The following is a 24,992-nucleotide window of genomic DNA, read 5'->3' on the forward strand; positions in this document are numbered from 1 at the left end:
CGTGGACCCACTATGGCTCTCCTACATCTAGAGGATTGGCCCCAAGATGTGTTGCTCATACATAGAAAACATAGGATATATGCTCCACTCTTTTAATGAATCATTCCAAGAGATCTAATATATTCCTCACTACACACTCCCCAAGGAGGTTGATCACTAGCCCTACAGCTTTGAGTACCTCACCTCCTCAACGTGGGTCATTGTTCATGAAGGCAACTACTATGCATCCACGATGATATCATGTGTTGTATGTAATGCAATTGTGTATGATTCATAGTACTCAAGCATTTCTTTCATCTCAGTAATCAACATTATGAAGGTGTAAAAACATTTCTTTTAATACCTTTACGGTAAACGTAATTGTTATGCACTACATTGCATAAGGCTAGCACCGAGCATGCTATTGTTGGACCCTCTTAATTTTCAAAACTAAATGTCTTATATGCCATGCATTAAAAAAAATCAAGATTCAGTGTATTATCAGCCCTTAACATCCCCCTTCTCTCTACTGCTTGTGAATCTAGTGGTAGGTTTAGAGAGCAATTTTTATGTATTTTTCCTTTATAAAAGTAGTAAATACCCACTTTAACATAAAGATAAGACTGAGCCGAGGCTCACTCTCATGCCTCAACCTTATCACATATTCAGAAACACAAATGTGATTTTTTCTTATTTTTAGAGATGTAAAAATCTATTTTTTACTCTTTTTTCTTATTTTTTATATGTATTTATTGATAAATATTGATATTTTATTAAGTAATAATTTGGACTAATTAGGCTTGTTGAGAATTATTTCTGTATCACATTCCAGTCCATAGGAAAATATACACAACAAACCCTAAAAACCCATGATTTTTCTTAAAACTGCAATGTTGTCGGTTTTGATGACTGATTTTTCTTGATTTTCTTAACATTTTTGATAGATCACAACATCAAAAGCAAGTACAACCATCTTCAACCATTTACAAATGGAATTTATCATAAAGTGATTAAATTTATGACTTGCTCATACAATTGCGCTTTATATTATACGCACATCATAATTTGAAGGATGTGATGCTTCCCAACAGTTGCTAACACTCTTCCAAACCTCAATCCATGCTCCTTCACACTCCAATATCATCCCATGATCCATATCTCTGAGCTCACCCCCTTTTCTCATAGATTAAAGCATGAAAACACACACCAAGAGGAGAGACAAAGATTAGAAACTGAGAATTCTATTGAAGCAACCATTTTACTAGTAGAAGACAACAATGAAGAGTGATAAATATAGGGAATCAATGGATATGATAAGTTCTATGCCTTCTTTTCAGCCTCTCCACCCCCTCTCCTCGGGTAAGTTATTCATGAATATATGTATGCATCACGTGGGTTCAAAATAAGGTATATTTAAAATACAATTTTTATATATTTTTTACATATACAAGGGTGTAATATATAGGGGTTATTTAAAAATCGAATAGAGATGGGTTATAATTTATTCAAGAAAAATTCAAAGATAAGAATATTTATAAATAGGCTTTGAACGCACATGATGTAGAGGATACATATATAGTAACTTACCCGAGCCCCTCTCCCATCAAATAGATGCCAAGGGGGTGTTGATTTTTTTCCATCAAGGTCCAACATTGGCTCTATGGCTTTAGTTGGGCCTCTGCTACACACCCAAACCACCTCACGGCATTACGGCCAAGAGTGTCTTAGGGGTATACTACCCTAATATCTAATGTAGATCTTCACATTTATATAGATTGTAATCCAAGAGATAACCCTTCCCACACTCCTCAGAGAGAGTCCCTATACATATCGGTGTAATACACTATGTAAGCACAAATAAAGGGAGCACCCCTTGGCGGTTGATTGTCGTGGCCTCTTTGTGGCTCTCCTACACCTCGAGGATTTGCCTCAAGATGTGTTGCTCATACATAAAACGCATACGATATATGCTCCACTATTTTAATGAATTGTTTCATGAGATCTAATATATTCCTCATTGCACACTCCCCAAGGAGATCGATCACTAGCCCTACAACTTCGAGTACCTCACCTCCTCAACGTGGGTCATTGTTCACGAAGGCAATTGCTCTGCATCCACAATGATACCATGTGTTGCATGCAACGCAATTGTGTATGATTCATAGTGCTCATACATTTCTTTCATTAACAATCAGCATTATCAAGGCGTAAAAACCATTTCTTTCATACCTTTACTCTAAATGTAGTTGTTGTGCGTTGCATTGCATAAGGCCAGCATCGAACATGCTCCTATTGGACCCTCTTAGTTTTTAAAACCACATGTCCTATATGCAAAGTGGAAAAAAAATAAATCAAAATTCAATGTATTATCAGCCCTTAGCATCTCCCTTCTCCCTACTGCTTAAGATTGTGAATTCGGTGTTAGGTTTAGAGAGCAAATTTTATGTATTTTTCCTTTATAAAAGCAGTAAATACCCACTTTAACATAAATATAAGGCTGATCTGAGACTCACACTCATGCCTCAGCCTTATCGTATCTTCAAAAATACAAATGTGATATTTTCTTATTTTTTAAGATGTAAAAACCTATTTTTTACTCTTTTTTGCTATCTATTTATTGATAAATATCAATTTTTAAAGTAATAATTTGGACTATATTGGCTTGCTGAGAATTATTTCCATATCTCATTCCATTCCATAACAACACATATACACAACAAAACCCCCAAAACCCATGATTTTCCCTAAAACTGCAATGTTGTCGGTTTTGATGAGACTGGTTTTTCTTGATTTTCTTAACATTTTTGATAGATGACAACATCAAAAACCAAGCACAACCATCTTCAACAATTTAGAAATAGTATTTATAATAAACGATTAAATTTAGGACTTACTCATAGAACAACGCTTTATATTATATGCACATCATAATTGGAAGGATGTGATGCTTTCCAACAATTGCTAACACTCTTCCAAACCTCAATCTATGCTCCTTCACACTTTAGCATCATCCCACAATCCATATCTCACATCTTAGCCCATCCCCTTCTCTCATAAATTAAACCATGAAAACACACACCAAGAGGAGAGAGAAAGACTAGAAACTGAGAATTCTATTAAGACAACCATTTCGCGAGCAAAAGACAGTGATGAAGAGTGATAAATATAGGGAATCAATGGAGATGATAAGTTGTGTGCCTTCTTTTCAACCTCTCCACCCCCCTCCCATCAAATCACTGCCAAGTGGGAATCTTTTTTTTCCCACCAGGGCTCGACATTGGATCTATGGCTCTAGATGGGCCTCTACGACAGTGGATCTATGGCTCTAGATGGGCCTCTACTACACACCCAAACCACTCCATGCCATCGCGGCCAAGAGTGTCTAAGGGGTATACTATCCTAACCTCTAATGTAGAACTTCACGTTTATATAGATTTTAATCCAATGGATAACTCTTCCCACACTCCTCAAAGAGAGTCCCTACACATATCAGTGTAATACACCATGTAAGAACAAACAAAGGGAGCGCTCCTCAGCAATTGATTGTTGTGGTCCCACTGTGGCTCTCCTACACCCTCGAGGATTGGCCAAGATGTGATGTTCATACATAGAACAAATACGATATATGCTCCACTCTTTTAATGAATCATTCCAAGAGATCTAATATATTCCTCATTGCACACTCCCTAAGGAGATCAATCACTAGCCCTACAGCTTCGGGTGCCTCACCTCGTCAATGTGGGTCATTGTTCATGAAGGCAACTACTGTGCATCCATGATGAGACCATGTGTTTCATGCAATGCAAATGTGTATGATTCATAGTGCTCAAACATTTCTTTCATCAACAATCAGCATTATGAAGGTATAAAAACATTGATCTTCATACTTTTACTCTAAATGTAGTTGTTGTGCATTGCGTTGCATAATGCCAGCACCGAGCATGCTCCGGCTGGACCCTCTTACTTTTTAAAACCACATGTCCTATATACAATGCATCTGAAAAAAATCAAAATTCAGTGTATGATGAGCCCTTAACATCCCCCTTCTCTCTACCGCTTAAGATTGTGAATTCGGTAATAGTTTATGAGAGCAATTTTTATGTATTTTTCCTTCATAAAAGCACTAAATACTCACTTTAACATAAAGATAAGGCTAAGTTGAGGCTCACCCTAATGCCTCAGCCTTATCATATATTCAGAAACATAAATTTGATTTTTTCTTATTTTTTAAGACGTAAAAACCTATATTTTACTCTTTTTTCTATTTTTTGTATATTTATTGATAAATATTGATATTTTATTAATTACTAACTTGGACTAATTAGGCTTGTTGAGAATTACTTCCATATCACATTCCATTCCATAGGAATACATATACACAACAAAACCCCAAAACCCCATGATTTTTTCTAAAACTATAATGTTTTCGATTTTGACGACTCATTTTTCCTTATTTTTAAAACATTTTTGATAGATCACAACATCAAGAACAAAGTACAACCATCTTCAACCATTTACAAATGGAATTGATCATAAAACAATTAAATTTATGTATAGAACTGTGCTTTATATTATATGCACATCACGCACATCATAATTGGAAGGATGTGATGCTTCCCAATAGTTGCTAACACTTTTCCAAACCTCAATCTACGCTCCTTCACACTCCAACATCACCCCACAATACATATCTCACGTCTTAGCATACCCCCTTCTCTCGTAGATTAAAGCATGAAAATACACACCAAGAGGAGAGAGGAGAGAGAGAAAGACTAGACACTAAGAATTCTATTCAGGCGACCATTTCACGATCCATATCTCATGTCTCAACGCGCTCCCTTCTCTCATAGATTAAAGCATGAAAACACACACCAAGAGGAGAGAGAGAAAGACTAGAAAGTGAGAATTCTATTTAGGCAACCATTTCGCGAGCAGAAGACAGTGATGAAGAGTGATAAATATATGGAATCAATGGGGATGATAAGTTCTATGCCTTATTTTTAGCCTCTCCACGCCCTCCCCCATCAAATCGATGCCAAGGGGGTGTTGTTTTTTTTCCACTAGGGCTCTAGCCAGCATCTAGTACACACCCAAAGCACCCCACAGCATCGCGACCAAGAGTGTCTAAAGGGTATACTACCCTAACCTCTATTGTAAAACTTCATGTTGTATAGATTGTAATCCAATACATAACCCTTCCCAGACTCCTCAAGGAGAGACCTTGCACATATCAGTGTAATACACCATGTAAGCACAAACAAAGGGAGCGCCCCTTGGTGGCTAATTATTGTGGCTCCATTGCATCTCTTCTACACCTCGAGAGGATTGGCCCCAAGATGTGATGCTCATACATAGAACACATACGATATATGCTCCACTCTTTTAACGAATCATTCCAAGAGATCTAATATATTCCTCACTGCACACTCCCCAAGGAGATCGATCACTAGCCCTACAGCTTTGGGTACCTCACCTCCTCAACATGGGTCATTGTTCATGAAGGCAACTGCTGTGCATCCATGATGATACCATGTGTTGTATGCAATGCAATTGTGTATGAATCATAGTGCTCAAACATTTCTTTCATCAACAATCAGCATTGTGAAGGTGTAAAAACATTACTTTTCATACCTTTACTCTAAATGTAGTTGTTGTGGACTGCGTTTGCATAAGGCCATCACCGAGCATGCTCATGCTAGACCCTCTTAATTTTTAAAACCACATGTCTTATATGCCATGCATCATCAGAAGAAAAAAAAAATTCAGTGTATTATCAGCCCTCAACATCCCCTTCTCCCTACCACTTAAGATTGTAAATTCAATGGTAGGTTTAGAGAGCAATTTTTATGTATTTTTTCTTCATAAAAGCAATAAATACCCACTTTAACATAAAGATAAGGCTGAGCTAAGGCTCACTCTCATGCCTCAGCCTTATCATATATTCAAAAACATAAGTGTGATTTTTTCTTATGTTTTAAGATGTAAAAACCTATTTTTTACTCTTTTTTCTTATTTTTTCTATGTATTTATTGATAAATAATGATATTTTATTAATTACTAATTTGGACCAATTAGGCTTGTTGAGAATTATTTCCATATCACATTCCATTCCATAGGAACACATATACACAACAAAACCCCAAAAACCCATGATTCTTTTTAAAACTGCAATGTTGTCAATTTTGATGTGACTGATTTTTACTGATTTTCTTAACATTTTTGATATATCACAACATCAACAACCAAGTACAACCATTTACAAATGGAATTAGTTATAAAACAATTAAATTTATGTGTAGTCAATAGCATAACGGTGGCTACTTCTAAAGAATTTGGGCTAATGAAATGGGAACCATCCCCCTTTCTTGTTCAAATTACTAATCACCAACAACAGGTTCAACTATTGGGCATGATTCATTCCATGGTGATTGAAGTAGCAAGTATTCATTTTCCAGCATTCTCGATGCTTCTAAATATGCAGCAACTAGGCAAGAATCATCGCCACCCATTGCCGCATCTCTAGCTTTGGCAAGCCCATGTAACTCACAATTTGGATTGGGATCACTTGACTTTAAGCGCGGCTATCACAAAGTGTAGTTTTCTCTCAATAAGATACATCCTACACCATTTGCATGTCAATCCAATGATTGCACAAATAGTGAGCATGGTTAAGGAATGGCATGATGATGAAGAATATGAATTTCTAGTAGCTGTTGTTTATTTCATCTCTCTTTGCTTAATTGATGTTTTTCATATTGGCCAGCACCACTTGGGAAATTATGTGGATTCTGGATGCTTGAGGAATGGGATGATGATGATAAAGCTAAATTTTTAATGGCTAATGCTAATCCCACGATCCATATCTCACGTCTTAGCCCACCCCTTCTCTCATAGATTAAAGCATGAAAATGCATATCAAGAGGAGAGAGAACAGAGAACAAAGAAAGACTAGAAACTGAGAATTCTATTCAGGCTACCATTTCATGAGCACAAGGTAGTGATGAAGAGTGATAAATAGAGGAAATCAACAGAGATGATAAGTTCTATGTCTTCTTTTCAGCCTCTCCACCCTCTCTCCCATCAAATCAATGTCAAGGGGGTGTCATTTTTTTTTCATTAGGGTCCCCCGGACACTGGCTCTATGGCTCTAGCTCGGCCTCTACTACACACACAAACCACTGCACGGCATCGCGGTCAGGAGTGTCTAAGGGGTATACTACTCTAACGTCTAATGTAGAACTTCACATTTGTATAGATTGTAATCCAACGGTGGATAACCCTTCCCACACTCCTCAGAGAGAGTCCCTGCACATATCGGTGTAATACACCATGTAAGCACAAACAAAGGGAGTGCCCCTTTGCGGTTGATTGTCGTGACCCCATTGCAACTCTCCTACACCTCGAGAGGATTGGCCCCAAGATGTGCTGCTCATACATAGAACATATACAATATATGCTCCACTCTTTTAATGAATCCTTTAAGGAGATCTAATATATTCCTCACTACACACTCCCCAAGGAGATCAATCACTAGCCCTACAACTTTGGGTACCTCACCTTCTCAACGTGGGTCATTGTTCACAAAGGCAACTACTATGCATCCACGATGATATCATGTGTTGCATGCAATGCAATTGTGTATGATTCATAGTGCTCAAACATTTCTTTCATTAACAATCAACATTGTGAATGTGTAAAAATATTTCTTTTCATATCTTTACTCTAAACGTAGTTGTTGTGCATTGCATTGCATAAGGCCAATAGCAGCGAGCGTGCTCTTGCTCTACTACTAGACCCTTTTAATTTTTAAAACCACGTGTCCTTATATGCCATGCATAAGAAAAAAATCAAAATTCAGCGTATTATGAGCCCTTAACATCCGCCTTCTCCCTACCGCTTAAGATTGTAAATTCGATGGTAGGCTTAAAGAGTAATTCTTATGTATTTTTCCTTAATAAAAGTAGTAGGTACCCACTTTAACATAAAGATAAGGCTGAGCTAAGGCTCACCCTCATGCCTCAACCTTATCATATATTCAAAAACACAAATGTGAATTTTTCTTATTTTTTAAGACATAAAAATCTATTTTTAACTCTTTTTTAAATATTTTTTCTATTTATTTATTGATAAATATTGATATTTTCAAATTAATAATTTGGAATAATTAGTCTTGTTGAGAATTATTTCCATATCACATTCGATTCCATAAGAACGCATATGCACAATAAAACCCTAAAAACCCACGATTCTTCTTAAAACTATAATGTTGTCGGTTTTGATGACTGATTTTTACTAGCTTTCTTAACATTTTTTATATACCACAACATCAACAACCAAGTACAACCATCTTTAACCATTTACAAATGGAATTGATCATAAAACGATTAAATTTATGACTTGCTCATAGAACTACGTTGTACATTATACACACATCAAAATTGGAAGGATGTGATGCTTCCCAAGAGTTGCTAACACTCTTCCAAACCTCAATCTATGCTCCTTCACACTCGAACATCATCCCATGATCCATATCTCGCATCTCAGCCCACCCCCTTCTCTCATAGATTAAAGCATGAAAACGCATACCAAGAGGAGAGAAGAAAGAAAGACTAGAAATTGAGAATTCTATTCAGGCTACCATTTCGCGAGCAAAAGATAGCGATGAAGAGTGATAAATGTAGGGAATCAATGGAGATGATAAGTTCTATGTCATCTTTTCAGCCTCTCCACCCCCTCTCCCATCAAATTGATTTCAAGAGGGCATCCTTTTTTTTCCACTAGGGCCCCCCGACACTGGCTCTATGGCTCTAGCTCGGCCTCTACTACACACCCAAACTACCCACGCCATCACGGCCAAGAGTGTCTAAGGGGTATACTACCCTAACCTCTAATGTAGAACTTCACGTTTGTATAGATTATAATCCAATGGATAACCCTTCCCACACTTCTTAGAGAGAGTCCCTGCACATATTAGTGTAATACACCATGTAAGCACAAACAAATGGAGTGCCCCATCGGCGGCTGATTATTGTGGCCCCACCATGGCTCTCCTATACCTTGAGGATTGGCACCAAGATGTGTCGCTCATACATAGAACACATACAATATATGCTCCACTCTTTTAATGAATCGTTCCAAGAGATCTAATATATTCCTCACTGTACACTCCCTAAGGAGATCGATCACTAGCCCTACAACTTCGAGTACCTCACCTCCTCAACGTGGATCATTGTTCACGAAGGCAACTACTGTGCATCCACGGTGATACCATGTGTTGCATACAATGCAATTGTGTATGATTCATAGTGCTCAAACATTTCTTTCATCAACAATGGGCATTGTGAAGGTGTAAAAACATTTCTTTTCATACCTTTACTCTAAACGTAGTTGTTGTGCATTGCATTGCACAACGCTATCAGTAGCAAGCATGATCCTACTCTACTATTGGACCCTCTTAATTACTAAAACCACATGTCCTATATGCCATGTATAAGGAAAAAAATCAAAATTCAACATATTATTAGCTCTTAACACCCCCCTTCTCCCTACTACTTAAGACTGTGAATTTGGTAGTAGGTTTATAGAGAAATTCTTATATATTTTCCTTCATAAAAGTAGTAAATACCCACTTTAACATAAAGATAAGGCTATGTTGAGGCTCACCCTCATGCCTCAGCCTTATCATATATTCATAAACACAAATGTGCATTTTTCTTATTTTTAAAGATATAAAAACTTATTTTTTACTCTTTTTTCTTATTATTTCTATTTATTTATTGATAAATATTGATAATTTTTAATTACTAATTTTGACTAATTAGTCTTGCTAAGAATTGTTTCCATATCACATTCCATTCCATAGGAACACATATACACAACAAAATCCCAAAAATCCATGATTTTTCTCTAAAACTGCAATGTTGTCAGTTTTGATGACTGATTTTTCTTGATTTTTTAAACATTTTTTATAGGTCACAACATCAACAACCAAGTACAACCATCTTCAACCATTTACAAATGGAATTGATCATAAAACAATTAAATTTATGACTTACTCATAAAACTACGCTGTACATTATATGCATATCATAACTGGAAGGATGTGATACTTCCCAAGAGTTGCTAACACTCTTCCAAACCTCAAGCTACCCTCCTTCACACTCGAGCATCATCCCATGATCCATATCTTGCGTCTCAACCCATCCCCTTCTCTCATAGATTAAAGCATGAAAACATACACCAAGAGGAGAGAGAAATACTTGAAACTGAGAATTCTATTCAGGAAACCATTTCGTGAGCAGAAGATAGCGATGAAGTGTGATAAATATAGGGAATCAATGGAGATGATAAGTTGTGTGCCTTCTTTTTAGCCTCTCCATCCCCTCTCCCATCAAATGGATGCCAAGGGGGTGTCGTTTTTTTCCACTAGGGCCCGCAACACTGGCTCTATGGCTCTAGTTGGGCCTCTATTACATACCCAAACCACCCCACGGCATCGTGGCCAAGAGTGTCTAAGGGTATACTACCCTAACCTCTAATGTAGAACTTCATGTTTGTATAGATTGTAATGCAATGGATAACCTTTCCCACACTCCTCAGAGAAAGGCCATGCACATATCGGTGTAATACACCACGTAAGCACAAACAATGGGAGTGCCCATCGACGACAGTTGATTGTCATGGCCCCATTGCAGTTCTCTTATACCTCGAGGATTGGCCCCAATATGTGTTGCTCGTACATAGAACACATACGATATATGCTCCACTCTTTTAATGAATCGTTCCAGGAGATCTAATATATTCCTCACTGCACACTCCCCAAGGAGATCGATCAATAGCCCTACAGCTTCGGGTACCTCACCTCCTCAACGTGGGTCATTTTTCACGAAGGCAACTGATATGCATCCACGATGATACCATGTGTTGCATGCAATGCAATTGTGTATGATTCATAGTGCTCAAATATTTTTTTCATCTCAACAATCAACATTGTGAAGGTGTAAAAACATTTCTTTTCATACCTTTACTCTAAACGTAGTTGTTGTGCACTGCGTTGCATAAGACCAGAACACACTAAGCATGCTCCTACTGGACCCTCTTAATTTTTAAAACCACATGTCCTATATGCCATGCATAAGAAAAAAAACAAAATTTAGCATATTATCAGCCCTCAACATCCCCCTTCTCCCTACCGCTTAACATTTAAATTCAGTGGTAGGTTTAGAGAGAAAGTTTTATGTATTTTTTCTTCATAAAAGCAATAAATATCCACTTTAACATAAAGGTAAGGCTCTCACCCTCATGCTTTACCATATATTCAGAAACACAAATGTGATTTTTTCTTATTTTTAAAGATATATAACCTATTTTTTTATATTTTTTCATTAAAAAAAATATTTATTGATAAATATTTATATTTGTCAAATTACTAATTTGGACTAATTAGGTTTGCTGAGAATTATTTCCATATCACATTCCATTCCATAGGAACACATATACACAACAAAACCCCAAAAACCCATGATTTTCCTTTAAAACTGTAATGTTGTCGGTTTTGATGACTAATTTTTCTTGATTTTCTTAACATTTCTGATAGATCACAACATCAACAACCAAGTAAAACCATCTTCAACCATTTGCAAATGGAATTGATCATAAAATGATTAAATTTATGACTCACTCATAGAACTGCGCTTTATATTATATGCACATCATAATTGGAAGGATGTGATGCTTCCCAACAGTTGCTAACACTCTTCCAAACCTCAATCTACGCTCCTTCATACTCGAGCATCATCCCATGATCCGTATCTCACATCTCAGACCACCCCCTTCTCTCATAGATTAAAGTATGAAAACACACACCAAGAGGGAGAGAGAAAGACTAGAAACTGAGAATTCTACTCAGGGAACCATTTCGCGAGAAGAAGACAGCGATGAAGAGTGATAAATATAGTAAATCAATGGAGATGATAAGTTCTATGCCTTCTTTTTAGCCTCTCCACCCCCTCTCCCATCATCAAATTGATGCCAAGGGGGCATCGTTTTTTTTCCACCATTTTGAACCCCCCCTTCCCCCCCAAGGCCCATGGCTATGACCTTTAAAATCTTAGTCAATTTTGACCTCTGAGATTTCCAGCATTCTATAGTTTCTCCGTCCGGTGATTGATTGAGAATCCAAAAAATCCTATGTGTTCAACTTGATGTCCCAAAGGACAAGAAGTTGTCTTGCTTCAATCACGCAATTAGAAAAATTATGAAAAATCCGCAACCATCTCAAAGGTCAAAATTGTCAAATCCGTGTCTTCTACTTTCGTTGGCTTTTGAATTCCATGTAAAATTTGCATTATTCTACTCCTTTCTGATGAATGTGATAATAAATGATCCTTTTTACACTTAGCTCCCTCCTTTCTGATGTAAAAAGGAGACATCGGCTTCAGGTCTTGAATTGACGCCCAAGAACCTACCAAGCTCTTTCAAGGTGACACTTAAATCTTTTTCTCTTCCACTCACTTTTGTTTTCGCTCCAATCTTTCTTAGTATTTTGTTTCTAGCTAGATGCCATCCTTAGGAAGATAGGGCATTGGCCCCACATTTTGATTCATCCCTAAGAACCTACCAGGCCCTCGCAAGGCAATGAACAACTACTCTTACGATTTTTCTTCCTTTTCCTTTCTATTTTTGGGGTTAGAACCCCTTTTTACATAGCTTTGTATTTTTTATATTTTAGATATATTCATGCTTCTCTCTTCTTTTTATTTTGGTAGGCTTTTGTAACTACCTCATACTAGTAGGGACTCCTAGAATAGCTGCCTAGTAGGCTAGTAGAACAAGGTCATTATGAATGCCTTCTAAAAATAGGTCTTAGAATGCCTGACAATTTCTTGACAAGAAGTAGACAACTACTCCTAGACACCCCTAACCTAACCCTCAGACTTCATGCCTTGATTGTTGGTCCTTAACAAAATAACAACTCTCCCCAAATATATAAACACATAAAGCATAAAAGAAAAGTACTCATAAAGGAAGAACATCACCTCGACTTGGCCACAAGAAGCTTCTATGTAGTAAGAGGCTCCCTTCAAGTTCCACTAAATCTATGTAGTACAACACTAAAACAAAACCCATTAGCCACACTCGCATTAAATATATACATAGCCCTCTTGGCCTAATGAAATGTGACATTTCACTACAGAATGAATAGCCCTCTTGGCCTAATGAGATAATCCACAAATTGACCATGCAACAACATATTGCTGAAACAAACCCTTGGTCCCCACATAACTCCATTGAAGCATAAGACCAACCAAGGATAAGGGCTCCTCAGGTCCTACACTAAGTGCATCAAATTGACTCAGGTCTGATGAATGTGATGATAAATGATCCTATGTGTTCATGACTGAATAGGAATGTTTCCAATTGCTACTTGGCTCATAACCCAAACTAGGTATCAATGGCAAAAATAGGACGTATTAGCAAGAAGACCCCAAAGTAACCCCGGGCTAATGTTAGAAGGTAATTGTAAAAGCTCCCTTAGATCACAATTGAAAAAGACATCTTCAACAAAAGCATAATTAGCCAAGAAATCTACAAAGTGATTCCACTATCAAGGAACTAGCCAACAAGTCATTAACTCAAAAATATACAACATATCCAAGGCTACATGATGATACATTCGTAGGATGGGATCCCACACACAATAGGTCCCATTCAATTGGTTGATCACTAACTGCGAGTCACCTTTCACCAATAACCCATGGATACTACCACATCATGCTATATTCAGCCCCATAATGAAGGCCTTGTATTCTACTATATTATTAGTAAAAGAGTATCCTAAATATACTCATATTTTCATAACAACTCTACGTGGGGGATCTTTAATGACCACACCAACACTCGCATGTTTAGCGGCCCCTCTAAAAGCTCCATCAAAATACAAAGTATAGACCTAGAATTCATTGATAGGCCACGCCATACTAATTAGCTCACTTGTACTTATGATAATCAAAGTCAAGTTGAGAGAGAGAATGTATGGTAGGGACAATCCCTCCTTCCTTATTGAAATCCATGGGAATACTTGTAAGCATCCTTTGACAATGGTGGCACTAGAACTTAATACCCCACGTGAAAGATCCATCTTGCCACTCAATAACATGATAACCTTTACTCCACCAGATCACTCGATCTTGGTGGTATCACTGCTCTAAATAGGGATGCTCAAGACAAGGAATGATTCTTCCCATTTGATTGTCTTGGTACCTACTACAAGTTAAAGCTGAATCATGAAGGACTTGCATAGGCACCAAGACCGATGTCAGTCCTTACATATAGTAAGGCTTCAACTTATTAAAGTTAACTTTATTTTTAAACTCTACCCCCCTAAAAATATGCTAAAAGGGCTATAGAGCCATTCTTTCTTGTAGGTACAAATTTATATCATCCATCCCATTTGGGTTCTAGTTTACCAGAGAATAGCTCATGATGAGCATCATAGCACAACACCAAAACAATTGACCCTTCACAAATTTATATTTCTTAGCCTGAAGGTCATGAAGTGCTTTCATTCTCTTCTTCCCTACTTCTTGATGCAATAAAGCATACAATCAAATTTCATCAAGATGAGCAAGATAAATAAATATTTCCTATGATGCTTTTGCCTCACCCAATGATTAATTGAGAGAAAATTGCACACAGTGGGTAGCTCTATTTCCAATGGTAAGACACACTCTTCCCCGTATAACAGCTTAAATGAGGTGTGGTCTATAGCTCTCTTGAATCTCATATTGTAAGCCCAGATTGCCACATATAATTTCTTATCCCAATCTTGCTTAATTTCAAACACTATCTTGGATAAGATCCCCACAAGCTGTTTATTCATACTCTCAACTAGGACCATTTTCTTGCAGATTATATGGGGTAGTTTTATTGTGTTTAATCTTCAAAGCTTCCATCAAGGTTACTATAATCTTATTCATGAAGTGTGTCCCTCAATCAGATACTATCACATTAGATGGATAGAAATGACGAACAATCTGCTCCATAATAAAATCCATGACATCCTATCTTTGATAGACATAACAGTGTTTAACATAATTGAAAGCATCTTGAAGATTTGATGGCCACCAATATCCAGCACGGAGAGCTTTCTGGGAGGTAAGCCATCTAGAAAAATGTCCCCCACATGCTAAATCATGGCATTCCTCAAGAATGAATGGTGTTTCTACTTGGTACTACACATTGACGATAAATCTCATTCAGACCTTTTCGATGCAAGACACCTGCCATAATCAAAAAGCGTAGTGCTTGCTGCATAACCTTTCTCTTCTCAAACTTTGATAGAGTAGACCTAACCTCTCCTATAGATATATAATGCATTATAGCTACATATAGCTACATACCAGGAAGGGATGGAAGCTGTATCAATTTTGAATAAACCTTTGATGACATTTCCTTCAGCTAGAAATTCATTTGTCTCCCCAAAATCTAGAAAACATTTCACAATGCCCTGTAGCTTCATGGCTTACTCTTAATCTCATAATCAAACTCCTGCAAAGTGATTAACCACTTTGCTAAATGATTAGGCAGTTGTAACTTATTCATCAACAGTCAAAGTCCCTCTGGCTTGGTAAAAAATACCTCCTTCTCATAGATAATATGGTGCATGAATTTCTTTGTCATCATCACAAAAACCTTTCCAAGGCATAATTTCTCCATATAAGTATAATTGACTTTAGATATCCCTAATTTTTGGCTAGCAAAGGCTATTGGGGATGATACCACTTCTCCTCCCAAATTTGCGCTAAATAGCAAGCTGATGTTATGAATTGTGGTTCTTGAAAATCTATAGGAGACATTTCCCCTTTTGGGTGATTTTAGGATTGTTGCTTTCACTAATTCATGATTCACATACTCAAAAGATACCTCACAAGCTTTGCTCCAATTAAATAGATAGTTAAAAGATTACATGTTTGTCAATGGCAACATTCTTTCTGCGAGTGCATTGATAGCTCTCCGATAGTATCCCACTGATGAGAAAAAAAATGTGTACCTCTTTTGGAGTGCATGGTAGGATCATAGTGACTATAATATTTCTCTTTTCAAGGTCAATTTGTGATCCTCGTTGAGCTAACCACATGGCCCAACAACAACCCATCGAACATCCCTGTTGAGCTAACCACATGGCCCAACAACAACCCATAGAACACCCAAAGATGCATCATGAATTAAGAGCAATGTAGAACTGCCTGCAATGCTAAAAAATTTCCTTAAAATAATCAATAGTCTTTTCCTTGTGGTACCTGCCTCCAGATCATTGATGAAGACTTTTAACTCCTCTAGGAAGATGTCACTAAAAGTCTTATCAGCTATACATTGCCAAGACCCTAGCGCATTGCAAAACCTAAAGGCCATCACATGATATATAAATGTAGTAAAGATAGTGATAAATATGGTTTTCAGCTTATCTTCCTCTGCAATAGCCATTTGGTTGTATCCAACAAAGCAATCCATAAATGCATAGACTCTCCTACTCACTAATTGATTTAAAATTTGATGAATGAATGGTAATGGATAGTAATCCTTAACCATTTTTTTCATTAAGCTCTCTAAAATCTACATAAAGCCGAATTCTATTATCATTCTTCTTCCTAATAATGAATGGTGTACTAGAAATATCAGGACATCTTTCCATAAATTTGTCAATTCCTCGAATAGTCCATCCCTTAGTTTGAAAGGCATACACCTTACTTTTTGTCACATAGGGCAACTACCTTCCTTCAGGGGAATGGTATGAATAGCTAGTCTAGGAGGAATACCTCTCAACTTGTTTATAACTCCAAGTAAAGATGTCACGGAATTCGTGAATCAAGGACACATGGTCCTTTCTTTCTTCTAAACTGAGCATGGATCCTAATTTAATTGGCCGTGAATCATTCAGTGTACCAAGGTCCAACTCAATTACGTCGGCATCTCTGATCCTCTCCTAAGCCTCTATTGGATTATTTAATGTTACTTGATATATATCCTCTATAGAGTGGATCCTTTGTTGGATTTTTTACTCGATGATGTCTCACTACTAAGTGCATCCTCTAATTTATCTATCTCTGCAAAGGATAAATGAACTCTCTCACTTTGAGGAGATTCAAGGTAGGCATCTACTACTACCCGTCTAGTACCTTTGCCAAAGATCAACCAATCACCGAGTATATCAACATGACTGTCCACTTGTAAGATCCATGGCCTACCTAGCAATACTTGATAGCTAGGCCACCCCACAAACTTAATCACCCTAAAGTCTAGAATGCATTCCACATTGGCAACCATCACATGGACTTTAGTGATGCAACCTTCACGTTGTCTTAAAGTGTCATTAGCCATTCAGAGAATCATGGAGGTTTGGATTTTTAACCCTAGTCTCTCCATCAATTCTAAACTCATAATGTTGAGGGAGGATTTTGTGTCTACAATAGCATGATCCATTAATATCCCATCACCATATATTGCCACCCTTGGGAAATGCTTTTGAGCATATTTAAACCAATCATCTTCTACCTCTAATATGCCTAAGGGCTCCACCATATACCCGTGCATAGAATCTTTTTAAATTCCTTGCGCACTCTTAGAGACAACTTAATCAACTGCAGGAGGTTTACATCTGACTTAACTTTGCAAAGAGAACTTTCTAAATCAAATTTATGATAGTTAGCAATAGCTCTCTTCTCCTGCTAGACCATTTTGGTCTTTGAATAGGCTTTAGTGCCTCCTTCTTGGATTTTGGCTTCTTCCTATCATTCTTGGGGTCAGTTTTAGTATCTACTCTCCCTCTGCCCCCCCCCCCCCCCCCCCCCCCCCCAAAAGGCCCATGCCGATAACCTTTAAAATCTTGGTCAATTTTGACCTCTAAGATCCATGGTCTCTAAAATTATTGAATATGTGTCTTCTGCTTCCGTTGGCTTTTGAATTCCATGTAAAATTTGCATTATTCCACTCATTTCGACACTTTCTAGGTGTTTAAATTCTACTCTTACAATGCTTAATCTAAGTGCCTCAGATATGTAAGCAAAGTTCCAAAAGATATGCTACAATCATATGTAAGCAAAAAACAATATAATTAGAAAATTTATTTACCCATGTTAGAGTTTGCTTACAATATTACTAAGTGCGTGACTACATGGTTTACTCCATTCATGCTTATGTATGGATCTCAATGCCAATCACCACCGGTAATGGTGGGATTAGCCAATTAGAAAATCTAGCATATCAAGGACTTTCTTCAAGATAATTTTGATATGCTAAAATTAGCACGCTTGAATGTTAAGTAAGATCTAGAACATAAGAAATATATAGATGAACATAGATGTAAGGGCATCTTTAAAAAAGGTGATAAGGTTTGCTTATATGTTCCAAAAAATTCAGGGAGTTTGAAGTTTGGAATAATTTCCAAGTTATCTCCATGATATTGTGACCCATATACAATCCTTAAACTTGTTGGTGAAGTTAAATACAATTTGATCTTCCCTCCTCTAGTAGATTTCATCCAATCTTTCATGTTAACCAATTGTGAAGGCAACTTGGTAATGATGATAGTTTCATATCGACCAAGGAGTGTTAGTAGAAATTATTGAACCATCAGTTCAACCTCATGAACCAAAACAGATCTTGGATTTTTATGATCATCATTCATGTCATCGTGTTTGAAAACAAGTTTTGGTCAAGTCAAAAGATAGAGTTGAATAAAGTTCTACTTAGGAGAACATTATGGTACTCAAGAAGTGATTTTCCACTTTTATTTTTTAGGATGAAAACTCTTCCAAAAGGGGTGGGTAATGTGAGGACAAGGGTTGTGAGTGGACATGGTCCATACCTAGCACTAATAGTAGGTAATGGACAACTATGCTAAGGTGTTGACAGGGTTAAAGGATTAATAGATCGTCTATATTAGGGCACAAAGATATATGGACCAAAGGGTCAAAGGATAGGCAATCAATGTGAATGGGCTCACTAAAAGTTGGGGTCTAAAAATAGTCCATGGATTTGCCTAAAGATGCCAATGTGGTGCTAAAAGAGGCTATTGTCTTGAGTGGATGGGAGGCTAATCGAGCTTTTCCTAGCTTTTGTGCTCATTGAAGCCATGGTATTCGCATGTGCATAACACTTTTCTATGCTCCCACCTCCAATATTTCTTCATTTTGGGGCCATCATTCATGAGCTCCACACACTGCCAATGTCTTACTCATGTTATTCAATTAATCTTGTAATTTGATATCCTTTGAAATTGATACTTTCAAAGGGAAGATATAAGGTTCATGGGGGTGTGGGGGAGTATTGTAGTACTTGAATTCTCCTTTATCACATAAATTTTCCTCCCTTTTACTTACCTATTTCTCTCAATGTCTTATTTTCTCTCTCTTCCTCTCTACCTATTTCTCTTCCCTTTCTTCTCCTATCTCTTCCCCCTTCCTCTCTTTCTCTCTCATCCTATCTCTTTGTTTCCCTCCACCTCTCTCTCGCTCTCCCCCTCCTCTCTCTCTCTCTCTCTCTCTCTCTCTCTCTCTCTCTCTCTCTCTCTCTCTCTCTCTCTCTCTCTCTCTCTCTCTCTCTCTCTCTCTCTCTCTCTCTCTCACATATAGTCTTGAAGCGTGCTTGAAGAGAACGATGTTTACAAGGAGTTCAAAATCCCTTATTATTAAAGCTTTGTGAGTTAAATTTTCATTTTTTTACTCACCTCCAACATTTCTCCATTTTGAGGCCCGCACGAGCTCTAAACATTGCCCATGTCCTACTCCTTATGTTCTCTATTAGTCTTGGAATTTGGCATCCTCTAAAATTGAGACCTTCAAAGAGGATGTATAAGGATGATAGGGGTGTGGGAGAGTATTGTAATACTTGATTTCTCCTTTGTCACTTAAATTTTTTTTCCTTTTACTAACCTCTTTCTCTCAAATTCTTCTTTTCTCTTGCTCTTCCTCTCTACCTATTTCTCTTTACTTTCTTCTCCTATCTCTCCTCCCCCCTCTCTCCTCCCCCCTCTCTCTCCCCCATCTCTCCCTCTCCCTATCTATCCTTTTCCCTCTACCTCTCTTCTCCTATCTCTCCTCCCCCCTCTCTCCCCCCCCTCTCCCTCTCCCTATCTATCCTTTTCCCTCTACCTCTCTCTCTCTCCCCCCTCCTCTCTCTCTCTCTCTCTCTCTCTCTCTCTCTCTCTCTCTCTCTCTCTCTCTCTCTCTCTCTCTCTCTCTACAAGGATTTAAGCCTATAGCGACGGTGGGTAGCGACACAGGTAGCGGTATCGCTATTTGCGTCACTATTTACGTCATTATTTGCATCACATTTGCGACGCAAATAGCGACTCTCCACAAGGAAAAAAAACTAGCCAAAACCGAGCACGGGTTTATTTCTTGTTTTTGCGTCCACTGTTTTGAGAGCGAGAGCGAGAGAGAGAGCGACCATCGTGAGAGAGGGAGAGGAATAAGGCTTGCCACCGCTGCCGCCGTTGTTTGTGAAGGAGAGGAGGAGCCTTCATCGTGAAGAGGAGCCGCCCCATAGTTGCCATATCTCATCGGTGAGTCTATTCTCTCCTTCTTTTACTTGTTTAGGGTTTAAATCACTTTCTCTTTTGCTTGTTTAGGAGAGGAAATGAGAGAGAAAGAGAGGGGAGGGAGAGGGAGGGAGAGAAAGAGAAAGAGAGAGGGAGAGAAAGAGAAAGAGAAAGAGAAAGAGAAAGAGAAAGAGAAAGAGAGGGAGGGGGAGGGGGAGGAAATGAGAGAGGGAGAGGGAGAGTGAATTCTCTCTCTCCCTCTCCCTTTTGCTTTTGGAGAGTGTTAGGATATAATGTGAGAGGGAGAGGAAATGAGCGAGAAAGAGAGGGAGAGGGAGAGGGAGGGGGAGGGAGGGAGAGGGAGAGGTTGTGGGCAAAACTCTCTATTCACTTTTTTGAAGTGTTCAAACTAACATAGGATGCATGCATAGATCATTCTTGTGTGTGCAAACTTGAGAGCTCTCTTCTCTCTCCTTGTATCCTATCTTCTTATGCTTGACATTGAGGGTGAGGGTGAGGGTGAGAGTGAGGGTGAGGGAGAGTGAGAGAGGAATTAAGTGAGGAACTAGAAGAGTGAAGCTTCTCTCCTATCTTGCATTCTTCTCTTCTTCCCCTTCTTCTTCTACAATTTGAAGGGTGAGAGGTGGAGTTGAGATGAGGTTGGGATATCCCTCTTTCTTTTCTATGCTTCCTCTCTTTGTTGGAGTACTTGAGGAATGGATGGATTGCAAAATGGAGTGGCATAACCAATTGAGGGAGCCATGCTTGGATTGTGAGGCTAAATTGATTTGAGATGATGATTTGATTGGTTGAGTATATTAGAGTAGATAGAAATCAACAACTCAATTTTTTATTAAAAAAACTCTCTAATCATTTGTAGTAGAGATTCGAATTGCATTGATTGATGATTTCTATGGAGGATTAGTTATGTCCAACGTTTATCAATTGCATTAGGAAAGAAATTAGTTATGTCTATTGTTATGTCTAATGATTGCTATGGGGGATTAGTGAGTGTAGAAACACTAAGCTTGTTTATTATTGATGAAAATGAAGAGGAGTTTATGAGAATGAATGATATTGTGAGTGGCTAAATGATAGAGGATGGGAGAGAATGAGTGAGTAAGTGAATGAGAGTATATGGGCAAAAATGAGTGAGTACCTGGTTGAACAAGATAGAGTGTCTATGTATGAAAATGAGGGAGTGGGTGCACAAAATATTTTCTAATAAAAATTCATTCACATAGACATTCAAGCATTCATAGAGGTGATGCTAAATTAAAAAAGGGGTTAAAAATGGTATATAATATTGCTAAAAAGGAAGGGAATGATAGTAAATAATATGCTAAATCACACAAGGGCTTAAGCTAGTAAATGGGTGTATAATAAAGAATGAGGGAGTTAATGAGAGTGAATGAGTGTAAGAGTGCATGACATTGCATGGGAGTGAATGAGTGTAAGAGTGTATGGCATTGTATGGGAGTGAATGAGTGTAAGAGTGTATGACATTGTATGGGAGTGAATGAGTGAGCGAGTGAATAATAGTGCATGAGAGAGAACACATGAGTGAAAGCTTAAGACAGTGAATAAGTGTATAATAGAGAATGAGTTAATCAGTGTGTGAGTGAATGAGTGAGTGAATGATAGTGTATGAGAGAGAGCAAGTGAGTTAAAGATTAAGATAATGAATGGGTATATAATACAGAATGAGTGAGTGAGTTTATTAGAGAGACTAAGGGTGAAGGTAGAATGACATTGAAAGAACATATGAATTATATACTATATGAAAGTGAATAGCAATTTTATAAACAATGCAAGGAAAACTAAACATACACATTAGTAGGATTGAGAGCTAGCAATAGCTTTCCTTCCTTTCTCTTATAAATATTTATTAATTTACAATGAACCCTCACATGCCTCACAATATCATCCACAATATACATTGCATCATCATTTAAAAAAAGTATTAGATAAATGCCTCACTACTATGAAACTAATAACAAATATTTAAGCAAAAGAGCACACAAAAGACTTACCATCCTTTATTCTCTTCATCCATGTCTTCAATCGATGGTTGCTATCCCACACCAAAGACTTCTTTTGCCTTGGGTTGACCAAGTCCTCTATTAAATCTTTTTCAGACATTCTATTCACTTCTCTTCACATTGATCCCCATTCATCCATATTATGAGGTGTGATAGCAATGGTCTCACTTGATGGTGTGCTAAGTTAGGCCGGAAATTTCCCATGGTCTCCATGTAGGAGACATGGTCAAATGATAGAATTAGCCATGAAGCGAAAGAGAACACTAGCCATATAACCTTGTATGGAACAAGCTATCAACCTCCTCCTCCTCCTCCTCCTCCTCCTCCTCCTCCTTAGGAACAAGTTACAAATCTAAGGATCTCATATATGTAGCCATTTATCCCTTGGAGATGGAGATCCTCTCACTAGATGCCAATGGCACCGATCTCATTGCTTTCCTCCTCTACTATGCCCTCAATGGCCTCATCATCAACAAGAATGCATCTTTTTTGGCCACCACACCCATGTTCTCTTATGGGAGACTCAGAAATAGCTCACGAAGAGGCCTCTTGATCTAAACTTTGGAGTGGCCTACAAAGGCAAGACTGTAATTTCATAGTGAGAGTATCTAGAAACACTATATTAGGGAATTTGGGAATTTCCATGCACTTTGGGAATCCCCAATACCTTTATTATATGACCACATGGTCAAATCTTGTTCTCTTACTTAAAGGTAAAGTCTACCCTAAAGGCTATATAAGCTAACTTCCCAAATCTCAGTTTCAAATATGGATCAAGATTTAGCCACATGGTCAAATATTTATCAGTACTTATTTGGAATTGAGACTTGGAAAATTCCCAAATTTCTCTAATTATATGGTGTTTATATGTAAACACCACAACGAGTTTGAGAAAATAAAAGAATGTTTGATTCTAGAAAACATGTAAAAAATAGTGATTTCATTACCTTGATGACGTTGAAGGCATGAACTGTCCTCCTTGCTCCTCATCTATCTCATGCCATGATGGAATCTCAAACAATGAAAACAAATTTTTTAAAAATACAATGTAAATGACCATTTTCTATATTTTAAAAGTATATGGTTATTATTTCTTTTAGTAAATAAAGATATCATTAATAGGAAGATATGCCATGGAAAAATTTAAATGCTATGTTGAGTAATAACAAAATCATTAACACGGAGATACCATGGAGAAATCTAAATGCTATGTTTAATGGAGAAAGAAAGCTCCCATAGAGAGAGAAGAGTTAACAAAAGGAATCTAATTGTTCTTTGTATAGTTATTTAAAAAGACATATAGATTGCATCATAAAAGCATTTTTCCAAATATAACAAAAGAGATATGATATTGATTAAAAATATCCCTAGATCGTGTCTTGAAAAATAAAACCCTAACATTTTACTCTTGTTTCACTTTAGTACGCAAGATGACCCACAATAAAGGGCAAGAGAAGGAAGAGCAGAGTGACAACCACAATGCTCTCAAACTTGTCTATGTAATTCATCAATCCTCTCCTTGGCTACATTCAAGCAACATTAGAGTCATGGCATGAACCACACAGCTTGTTTGGAAATTTTTGTTGCATGAAAAATATGGTGTTTCTAACATTTACACCTCTGTGTATTGGGTATACATTTGCATCAGAGTAGAGTTATAAGATACAAATACAAAGAGACATACAAAAATTAAAAGAAAATTATTAAATTAGAGAGAAGGTCAAGGGATGAATGACCACACACTATACAAGCCTTGTCATGATGGGGGCAAAGATCCTTTCTCTTGCCACTTTCTTATGATGTAGAGAGGGCATCGCCCCCCATCACTTTAAAAAAATATATATATAAATAAAGAAGGTTGAACCCCCTTTATCTTTTTTAATTAGAAAAATTATTTTAAATTTAATTTAATTTCACACAAGAGAGTGTCGCCTTGGCCAACTTATCGCAATGTGGCAAGAATACTATCTGTTAGCTTATCGTAATTTGGAGGGAGGGGGGACATTAAGCATCACTCACTCCCCCTTTTGGCATCCCCATTTTGTTAAATTTGAAAGAAAAGAGCCCCTTTAAGTTTTCTTATGTTTCAAGAAGGGGGAGAGCTTCTCGAGACCCTTGGTGGCTTCTCACTGTGTGGAGGGGGGAGTTCCCCCTTTCAAAGGCTTCATTATTTAAGCTCTAAAAGGGGGGGAAGGGCGAGGGGGAGGCAAGTCCCCTTGATATTTGCAAAAAAAGAAATATTAAAGGGGGGTGCCTCCCACCTTTTTTTAAAATTAACAAGAGCTTAAAGGGACCTTTGGGCAACCCCTTTTTTAAATTAAAAATTTTGAGAAAAGAGGGAGGGTTTGCATCCTTTTTCTATTTTTTATTAGGTCTTGGAAAGGGGAAAGAGGGGAGGGGAGGGGAGGAGTTGGGCCCCCATCTTCTCCCCC

The sequence above is a fragment of the Lygodium microphyllum genome, chromosome 9 (assembly GCF_053477565.2).
Source record: "Lygodium microphyllum isolate KBCC chromosome 9, Lygodium_microphyllum_v1.1.10, whole genome shotgun sequence".
In the NCBI taxonomy this organism is placed as follows: Eukaryota; Viridiplantae; Streptophyta; class Polypodiopsida; order Schizaeales; family Lygodiaceae; genus Lygodium; species Lygodium microphyllum.